Here is a 10,922-nt window from a genome sequence, read left to right as displayed (position 1 = left end):
TCACAGTAATGTCTGTGAGCAACACAAGTTAGTGAATGACACACATAGTAAATTCACAGACAGAGAAAATGGCATTTAAAAGATTAAATCGTCACGCAACCTCGACTGTGGCTGTCATCTTCCTGCTCCTGTAACAGAAGACACATAAATCCATCTGCACCTTTGTCAGGTGGGGGTTAACTTTGAGTCGTGTTACATCAGTAAAGTCTTGTCAGCTTTTACCAGTTAATCAGTATTTTCCTCTTTCACTCATACATTCATACATGCATTCTTTCTTTCTTTGCTGATAGTGGAACCTGTCGTCGCATTCAGTTTCCACTCTCAGCAAAATGACGTCATGTCAAAAAGAAAAAGAACTTTTAGATCGGATTACCTCGCTGAATCTGGTTTAGGCTGAGACGTTCATTTAATAATTGTCCCAAATAAGTGGCTTTCTCCTGAGCCCATTTTAATGTGGAGAAACTCACTTGCAACGGCTTTCTCGACCGGTCGTATAGCACTTTCAATTCCCGACGTGCAGATCTGCTTAAAGAAAAGAAATAGACAAACAAAATCAGTGCCTGTTCAAAAGATAAAAATGAAAAATAACAGAGATTATCAAACAAAACTTTCAGTGCACTGTAAAAGTATCAAAATAAAAAAGGCCTTGTTAAGTCATGACACAAGCTCCTCATCTCAGGAGGGTAAATCATACTATTAGCATGGTTCATCATACCATCATACTAATCGGCAAGCTCGACTTCACAACAGAAGAAAAATCATCAGCTAGATTAACTCCAAATCAACCATCAGCTGCACAAAACACAACATAACCCTAATGTCTTATTAACTATGAGTTTAATCACCAGGTCTGTGCTCTTCACTCATTTAGGTCACAGATCTATTTTATTCAATTTTCCTTTTCCCTTCATCATAAAACATGTGACATGCTGTCGTGCACTTCACAAAAGACGTTTGTTCTGACGTATTCAGAGTTGTGTATCTAAATACAGGATTCACTCGCACATCAAACAGGAAACTCAGTGTTTTAGAGTCTCCACTCAACACAACAAACTCCAACACATCTCATTCACTCATGCTAAAATTCAGTCACCTTTCATTAATCTAAAACCGATCAACTAGTTTGCATATCAGCTATTAACCCACTAAGTTGACAGGACAACGGAAAAGCATGTTTAAAATAGTATCACAAAAGACAATTCCCCTCATACAGTAAATCACTTGCTGCATCAATCAAGCAGGAAGCTTCTCCCAATTTACCATTTTAACACTAAATTTATTGTCTGATCACTGGTTGGTCAAACCAGGATCTTTTTTTCCCACAAAAGTTAAACTGTTGTCCTGCAACTTAGAGAGTCAAATTTTTTTTTTTTTTTTGGATAAATTCAGTATTTGATAACAAGTGTCTGCTAAGTTGACACTATTTTAACACTGATGAAAGATAACAAGCTAATTTTCATTACATGGGTGTTTGTGTTATTAGGCAGGTTTAATCAATGTCTGTGGAGCTGCATATCCAGCAGAGCATGTTGTTAAAGCTGCCTTTACTACACACTTCTCTGTTGTTATTTGATCATTTCTTAACTAATGTGCTATGAGTCCACTGGTCTTTGCATCACACGAGGTGACTTGAACAAGATGATAAACAGACTCACGCTTAAGATGTTGTCTAATCTTCATGAGCTCTCTTGTGTTTGGAGTATTAGTAGGGTTAATGCATGTTCTGCTTGTGTGTGTGTGATTTTGTATATGTTTCTATTTTCGCAGTGTTTCAGACTCCTTCTCAATTTTCCCACTTAAGCAGTCAGTTTTCTTTTCCCAGGTTTGCTAACCCAAATTTTGATTTCCCACATTTAATAACAAAATTTGTGTTCTCACCACTCACTGAGGCGACTTCATAGCAGCTGCTGCCGGTTTCTTGGCTTTGGCCGCGGCGGGCGTCTTGGCTTTGGTCTCAGTAGCCTTGTTCATCTTGAAGGATCCGGAGGCCCCGGTGCCCTTGGTCTGCACCAGAGTGCCCTTCGCCACCAGGCTCTTGATGGCGGTCTTGACACGGGCCTTGTTCTTGTCCACATCGTAGCCTCCGGCAGCCAGAGCCTGCTTGAGAGCGGCTGTGGACACGCCGTTGCGCTCCTTGGAAGCGGACACGGCTTTCACGATCAACTCGCCCACGCTGGGGCCGACCTTCTTTGGCTTGGAAGCCGTCTTCTTCAGTCTTTCCTGAACATTTTGACATGCTGCCGCCGCAGAACCTGGCCTCAGATCCAGCAAGCTTAGCGCGCTGATCTCCAAAAAAGTCCCGAAAGCCAGAAAGACGTCAAATAAGTGTCTCGTGCTAAGAGCTCGAACAAAAACTCCTCTTCACGCCGCCATCTTGCTCGCCCCTCCGTGGAATTCATCCAATCAGATAGGAAGATGGGTTTGCTTTCTTCTTCTGCTGCTTGTTTAGATTGCTTCTGCAGCCTCTGCTCCAATACTGCCGCTGCTGATCAGGTTTTTTCAGGTTAGAGTGAGAGTTTTGAGACAGATCGTGCTGTAAGTCAGCCAGAAACTTTTCGTCGAAACTTTAAAAGCATAAAATGATATTGTAGTTGTTTTTCGGCTGATCAACACGAAACCTTTTTCCCATGATTATTATTTTTTTTCTACAATATAAATTCTCTCTCTTATTCACTCTTTTTTTTTTTTTTTACAATATCTGGCGACCTGCAAAATCACCGCTCTCACTCACAATCAGAGGCAATTACTTTTGCACAGTGCACAAAAACACTGTGATGTCAGACACATTCACACTCACTTTGTCATCTGCATAAATAAATCATATGGCTGGAGATATGTGCCATGGTGATCCATAGGCATGATCACACGTTTATTTAATTATTTTCAACCCAACAAAACAAATAAACAAAAACATGATGCTGATGCTATGAACACTCCACACACATGAGTCAAGATGCAGGAAAACTGCTCATGGAAACGCTGCACACTCCAGTTATCACAGTTATCATAGCTCTGTTTCCCTCTCTTTGAGTAGTTCTCAGACAGCTCTCGATCTGATGATGTGTAGCTTGCTCATCAGCTCAGAAAAAAAACTGCAAAGCAACATCACACAGTAGTTGCATGCTCTGCCCACAGCGGCAAAGTCTTACACTTCCATATTCAATACAGCTTCTCCATCACGTACTTTTAGATGTTTCATACAGGGTTCAGCATATTAGTTGTGTTCACAGGTGTGCTCTATATCTCATCAATGGCTCATAATAAGACGACAGTCTTTCACACAGGTCAAGTGCCTCTATGCACTTCATTAGTTTAAATATTTACCTATATCACTTCACCTCACATGTCATTGTACTGAATTTGAGCAACCACAAGCTTAATGTAGATTACTTTTAACAACTATCCACCTCAATTACGTCTATGGTCTGGCACACAGGCTGTTGTTGATCAGGGCAAGCTAAAGAGTTAACATTTTGTGTCAGCAAGGGGTGGGGGGAAAGCCATCCACCAGAGCATATCTCAAGTGCTGCTGATGTGGGCTGGCCTTCTCCACACACTCCTGGTTGCTTAGGAAACCATGATAACAACAACAGTCGGTGTCACAGACCACGTGTTCTGCTCCGCACACACTCACACACAACAACAACAACAACGACGACGACGAAAATGACAATAACACAAAATAGGCCTACTGTCCAGCACAATCTGGACCCTGCGGAACCTCTCAACACCTCACTGAGCGGTGGAGAACTCACTACAGTACCCCACAAAGCGGTCTGTATTTCAACCAAAATAAAGTTTGAACTGCGCAACTCTGCGACTTAATGCTTCTGTACAAAAAAACCCCACTGAGCGGCTTTGTACATCTCCCCACTTAGACGGCGAATTTTAGCCCCACTGAGCGGCCACGGACAACACCCCACTGAGCGGCGAAGACGTACAGTTATAGAGTTGGACTCTAAACTTACTCGGTGTTGCTTAGCGTGTAATATCAGCCTCGAATCCCGCCGATCGCCATTCATCGAGGAGAAAAGACAGACAGTTAATCCACAGGAACTTCCTGGCTGACGTCAGTCTTTCAGCGTGTCCCTCCTCCCCTCGGTGAATGCGATTCCAGGGCTCCGGCATCGAAGGACCAATTAATGATAGGTTTGTAGCTTGAACCCATCCGCTGGAACGTTGGAGACAATATAATTACACTGCAAAGCAAGACACAAGTAGGCAAAGTTCTTCATGTTACTCGTGCACGGGAGAGACCGGACAAAGCGCCGTTCCTTCGCTTGACCCTAGTTGCTCTCGTCCGTTTTCCCATACCACTGCCCTTTTATTGAGGTTACATGAATATGCATAGGTTCATTAACATATGATGTCTACATACAAACAAAGAGTACCTTGCCTGTGTGTGTGTGTGTGTGTGTGTGTGTGTGTGGTACTGCTGATCAAAGGGTCATAAAAGCACACAAGCAAACATCCTTGGTCAGGAAGAGGGTAGACCCCCCCCTCATCCTAGATAACACAGTGAGGAAGTCCAGCAGTTCATTTATAAACAAAAAGCACTTAGACTAGAACAGACGTAACTATGTTAATCCTACCATAAAACAATTAAACAAGGTACGAACTTCCCATGCTCCCAGGATGTAGATGTGCATTCTAGTGTGGAATACACACCAAGCCTCTGTAGCCTGTTAAAGATCACACAACTTATCACTACACAATTGATTATACACCTCTAAGCATCTATGGTTAAATATTTCTAAGCATAAATGACAATCAACAATACAAACTCTAACATTGATTTTTATCACCATACATATCAGGAAATCAGTCATTCAGTCTTCATGGATCCACACTGATGACATGGCACAGTTACTTCCTGGTGTCACTGGTGTGTCGGGTTCCTGGTGTTCGCACTTGTTTCATGTTTATTCACCTGTTCACATTTCCTGTTGTCATGTTTGCTTCCTGTGTGTTATTAGTTCAGTTCTGTTCAGCTGTGTGTCCCTGATCATCATCATCAGCCAGAGTATTTAAACCCTCAGTGTCTCTCTGCTCAGCGTCATTGTTGATGTTAATGTGCTCGACTCTGTACGTGTGTTCGCTTCAGTCGTTTCAGCTCAGCCAGTCATCCTGTGTTCGTGATGATAAACACCAGCCTTCACCTACCTGTGAGTCCTTTCCTCACCCACACGGCAACAACTGACACGATGGGGACCACCTGCCTTGGGAACTGTTCCCAGTCGAGCTTGCAAAGCGGCAGCTCTGCTTGGAAGTGTTTCCAGAACCTGGAGGCCAACAGGAGCTGATTCAAAGCTGCACAGAGCCCATTTACATGCAGCCTAAGTTATGTTTGTTTTGTTAGAATTGCCACATGTCACCACATCACATGCAGCCAGTCATAAAGTTACTCAAAATAGAGCCTCAAGGATTTTACATTTGCACCATTTCATTATTGTGATAGTTAAACTCAATTATTAGGATAAAAACCTTTTCAAAATAGCCAAATAAACCTGCCATAGAAACAGGCATGTATCTGACTGTGTCAGCTAAGTTATTAGTTAGAACTCACCCAGCTTTTTCATTGGCTGTCCTCTTACATGTGACCTTGGCTACATTTTTGCTGAGTCACATTTATAAGCGTTTTGACATCCAGATGAACAGAATCAACTTTTGGAGATTTATAAGTGTTACGTTCCCCTAAAAGGGTCCAGGCAATGAGGGGGAAGTAACAAAAAGTGTCCGGGTCAGGAAAAGGAGACAGAGGCAAAATTTTTATTAAAGTTTCTATTAATACTAACTAAAAGAGACTGACAAGCCGCTATCACCATCTAAAGAAACAAACAAAACTCAAGCTTTGGTCAATAAAGTACAAAGTAAGTCAAAAAGAGAGCAGCTCACTAGCTGCAAACACCACAAACACTCAGCTCACTAGCTGTAACCACTCACATGGCCCAGAGCTTCTTTCTTCTTTCTTTCTTACAGTTGTATTGGCGGTTAGCAAACAATTGACAGGTGCACTACCGCCACCAACTGTTATGGAGTATGGTCTGGAACAACGCTCAAAAAAAAAAAAAAAAAAAAAATCCTCAAATCCCTCCAAACAGGTTCCCCTCTTTTAAAAACTGAAATAAGGCCTGATAACTTTTACTTCCCAATTCCTTACGCAACAAATCAACCAGATCCAGTTTGATTTTTAGGTTACTAAGATTTTGAATCAAATGTCTCCTCTCAACCTGATACCTTTGACACTGCAACATGACATGTTCTATAGTTTCCTCCACCCCACAGTAATCACATTTTCCGGTACTATGTTTCCCTATCATGAATAACTTATTATTCAAGCCAGTATGTCCAAATCTCAGTCTGGATATGATCACCTCCTCCCTCCTAGTCCATCCTGCATTTCTCATTCCTCCCACCCTCCTTTGAATCTTATACAACCATCGTCCCTTCCTTTTCTCCTCCCACTACTTTTGCCATCTTGCTCTCATATCTTGCCTTACCATACTCCTTATCTCTGCTTGGCCAAAACTAACAGCCATATCAACCACCCCATGTTTTACAGCCTCCTTTGCTCTGGCCCAGTGCTCGCCTTTCCCTGGACTTAAATACTTTTAATTACTGATGTGAGTCAGCTGTGTAAAAGGGAAAGGTGGCACCTCAGGCAGAAGAGGTGGTGGGACACGCCCACACAGGCACCTTCAGGAGGAGGCCCTGCTAGGGCTGTAACAATAAGATTGAGCCACCCTGAGATCAGGGGTCAGCTCTGTCTCACACTCAGTACAAACCACCAGCATCACACAGTCTGCAAGTGTCACATTAGTCGACTGGTAGTGACGGTTGTGCCGATGCAGTGGATTTACCACATGTGAACTTACTGCAGTATTTTGACACAGATGTGCATTCAGATCCAACTGAGCCTGTCTCTGATCAGCACAAGCACCACGAGCAGCCCTCTAACATCACACCTCAGCCTGTGGAATATTCACCTGTTAGTACTGAGCTGGAGATAAACTGAGCCTGTCAGCCACAGAACAGGATCACTAAACTGTTGTCCTACAGACAACTCTGCAAACACATCTTTACATCCTGTCACACATCATTTGCACCTTTGGATGAACTTTAGCAAAGGTCACGTATTAAAAAACAAAAACAGCCGATTGAAAAGCCGAGTGATAACACAGACAGGTTTCAATATGTACACAAGGATCTCCACACAGAGCTACATGAATTCGTATGGACTAAAATACACATAGAAAACAATTTTACTGCAATAACAGCTCCATAAGGTCACTCCCATTCCCAGCAACACACCCACTGTGTTTAAGGTGGACTGGATGAAGAGTCGTCAATTAGAACAGACAAAACAGATGAAGGTGAACGAATTCTCAAACATGTGAGATAAAGGCTCTGTACTTGTGCTGGTAGATGTCTGGGCACCGCGTACCTCATCACTCCAATCCTGTTTTTAATCTGCAAGAAACCAAGAAGGCTCACTGCTCTGTCCAAGAAAATATGTTTTTGAAAGGTGTCGTGTTTTCCTCAAACTAGCAGTATTTCACATGTTGTACAAGCACATCATACATTATCAGGAAATAATGCTTTTTTCTTCTTTGAAAGCTGTGATGCTGCTTGGAGAGACACAAAAAGCAGAAGTCAGTCAGATCTGAACACAGAGACACACACAGGGGCATAAAATGAAAATTTAATGTAAATGAAAGAGGAAGAAACCAGAGAAATGTTCCAGTGTCCAGTCAAATGAACTCGATTGTTCCTGCTGAGCCCCTCCCACCTTTGCTGGGCTTCAGGTGGAGTCTCCTTCCAGGAAGCACACACTCTTCATGTGTTCCAGGAAGCAACATCTTCAATAACAGAGTCTGAATGAAGCTCAGGTGTTGATGCTGCTCACTGATTGGACGGTTGGTTTCAGCTCTGCTCTCAGTCTTTACTGCACAGGTGAAGGTAGAAAGTGTGACTGGATCTATAGACTGGAAACAGAGAAACATGCTGAACATTTGAAGCTTTGCAGCAGAAATGTTCATGTTACAAATACAGCAGAGCTGATCTGGGATCAGTGTGTTCACACCTGCAGCTACAACAAGGTTTCATGTATCCACACGTCAGCATGTGAACTTTACTCTGACTCAGTCTGAGCAGTCAGACGGCATATTTTTAAAGTTAACACATCAGCACACACAGAGCTGAGCCCCTCCCACCTGTGCTGAGTTTCAGGTGGAGTCCCGCCTCCTTCCAGGAAGCAGCTCACCTGTGTGTCCGTGTTTAGTGTCCAGGTGTGGAGCGGAGCTTGTTGTTGGTGTGTGAAGAAACTGTAAGTTTGCTTTGTTTCCTCCTTTAACAGTTTGTCTTTAGGAACTTTACTGTTTGTTCAGCTCATGTTTGATTTCTTCACACAACAAACTGTGTTTGTATTTCCGGTAACAATAAAGTCGTCTCTTCATTAACCCCTAGATGCAGAAGCGGGTCAAAAATACCCCGGTGAGGTTGTTTTGTTGTAATATCTAATTATTGAAAATTTTTGTTCATTCATGTTCCAGATATTCCTCAAAACCATGTTTTTGATATCAAGCTGTTTTAAATTTTTAACTTGCCTTTGATAGATTTGACTAAATTCTAGTTTTTGTATTTCTACAACAAGAATCACCCACATTTACTTCCTATAGAATTTAATGGTAACCTTTGATTATATTCAGCTGTGACTGTCAGGAATGTGTGTATTATGGTAAATGATAAATGGTAAATGGACTGATTCTTATATAGAAAACACTTTGTAGTAACGCATTACTTGTTACTTTTTTCAAGTAACGAGTAAAGTAAGGGATTACTATTACAAAATTACTGCGTTACTAAAATCATGATTTTTTTGCAAGAGTGTCTCATGACAATGACGTAAGCGAGTGCGACGTTCGTGGCAACAGCTGTGTGCAAATCAAAAATGAATAATATAACGAGTGCGGGAGAGAGTATGACCGTGCAGCGTTTAAAGCATGGAAGTACTGACCCTACTTTGAGTTTGATTCCATAAAAAGTGACAAAAACATTAGCGTCCGCTGCTTACAGCTTGGGAAGAAAACTTCTTTGTACAGCAAAAAAATAAACCCTAAATGCCCGAGCAAGCACCGAGTACACTACCACGGAATGGGAAATTCACAGACAAACTCCATTTCCACTGACCGCTGCGGCACACCTGCACCAGGGCAAACCTTCGCCTGTGTGGAGATCAGGGAAATTATTTTACTGCTATTGTCCAGATTACCATTGCATTAATAATACAGTTTACAGTATTGATATTGCATTCAGATGTTTAAACATTTTGGTACCCAATTAGCCTTTATTACAGGTGCAGTTATAACCACTTTAAACTGTTGAGTTGAATCTATAATCTTAAATGCTTTTGAATGCTTTTTATAATCTTAAATGTTTATAGGCAGATCACATTGCATTATAGGAAAGGCTCACCTTTGAATATAATCTGGGCCTGAAAGTCTTGACAGGAAACTGCAGCTTTGCAGAGCGTGCTTTTGCAAAAGTGAAACTAAAAGCAGAGTGTAAGTGCAGGTTATTCTGAGGAGCTGTTTGGATGATGCTATTTGAATAACCAGGTTGTTCATTATTATTTTTTATACTTTTATATTCTTTTATTAAGCTTCTAGTAGTGGTTCTTGATTAAAACATTTATTCAATATATTACACATATAGTTTTAGTAAACTGCTAACACATTTGAGAGTGGCCTCTGTTTGACTGCGAGCGTTAGTAGGTGAGAGATGACACACACACACACATAGTAGATGCACTCATTTATAGGTGAGAGGTTAATCATGTTTGCTTGCAACTGCGGGCGTGCAGAAGTGCTATCTCACTGCAGAGCATGGTCTGTGGTTTCGGAGAAGCGGCAGTCAAAAGGTTGACAGGAAGCACCTGCCAGCGGAGATGGAGACAATGTTCTTTTCAAACTGTGTTAAAAGTAATTGTGGTTTTGATTTGATGTATGCATATAGTGTATCTGTGACGTTGAAGGGGCGTCATTAAATTCAAACCCTGATGGTATAAAATATCTGCTTATGCTTTGATTAGTCGGAGATCAGCGCTGTCTGCATACGGCGCTGGTCCCCCCACGCGTGTATTTCATTAAAATCAATTGTTTGACCAAGCTCTTCTGGACCATGGTTGTTTGTACTCTCCTCCTCAATTTCTGAACCTATACAGGTGAAAATAGAGCAACAGGACCGCTGAGTCTTTGATTTTTTTTTTCATTTTCTGCTGTGTTTTACTTGCATTTATTTGACAGAGTGAGTGTAAAAACCAAAAAATATTTTATTTTATGTGCTGGAATGTGCAGAAAATAGGTTTAAATGTTAAACAATTTTCTTTTATTTCTATTATGCAGAAAAAGTAGAATTGGGCTGAAAGATCTATCGCTTTATCACCTATTCAGGTTGTAAATCGTGTTTTTAAAAAGTAACTAAGTAATTCATTAGTTTTGAAACTAAGTAATCAGTAAAGTAACGGGATTACCTTTTGGGGAAGTAATCAGTAATTAGTTACTGATTACTTTTTTCAAGTAACTTGAACAACACTGGTTGCAAGCTTCTCCCTGAAATAAAAAGACAACTCTTCCTACTTGACCATGGAACAGTTCTGTCTGCAGTAGCGGTTTTTGATACGGGCAACACGGGCGGTTGCCCGGGGCAGCACCGTGGTGGGGGCGGCATTATGGGTATTGGCAAAAAAAAAAAAAAATGCTCGTACTCATGCTGCCCCGACATCATTCCAGTGCATATTGGGAATGGCATAGGCACCGATCAATTTTCTATTGCCCATTTGCTGGGAGTAAGGGCGCCCTCCGTTTGCGAGGTGCGCCTGCTGTTTGCGGCACAGGGAGGAGAGGGCGGGGTGGTGAGAGATT

The 10,922-nt window shown here is 41.8% G+C and overlaps 1 pseudogene; it reads right to left on the bottom strand.

The window, feature by feature from the left end:
* Window positions 1-1,881: 1,881 nt before the first annotated feature.
* Window positions 1,882-7,449, bottom strand: LOC146712441 (histone H1 pseudogene; annotated as a pseudogene).
* Between the last annotated feature and the right edge of the window lie 3,473 nt (window positions 7,450-10,922).

This window comes from Copadichromis virginalis, linkage group LG3 (genome assembly GCF_057382275.1).
Source record: "Copadichromis virginalis isolate Kocher_CV1m ecotype Utaka linkage group LG3, C_Virginalis_male_GT1.1, whole genome shotgun sequence".
In the NCBI taxonomy this organism is placed as follows: domain Eukaryota; kingdom Metazoa; phylum Chordata; class Actinopteri; order Cichliformes; family Cichlidae; genus Copadichromis; species Copadichromis virginalis.
Note: the sequence above shows the minus strand (reverse complement) of the source record. Positions and strands in the feature narration are given on the sequence as shown.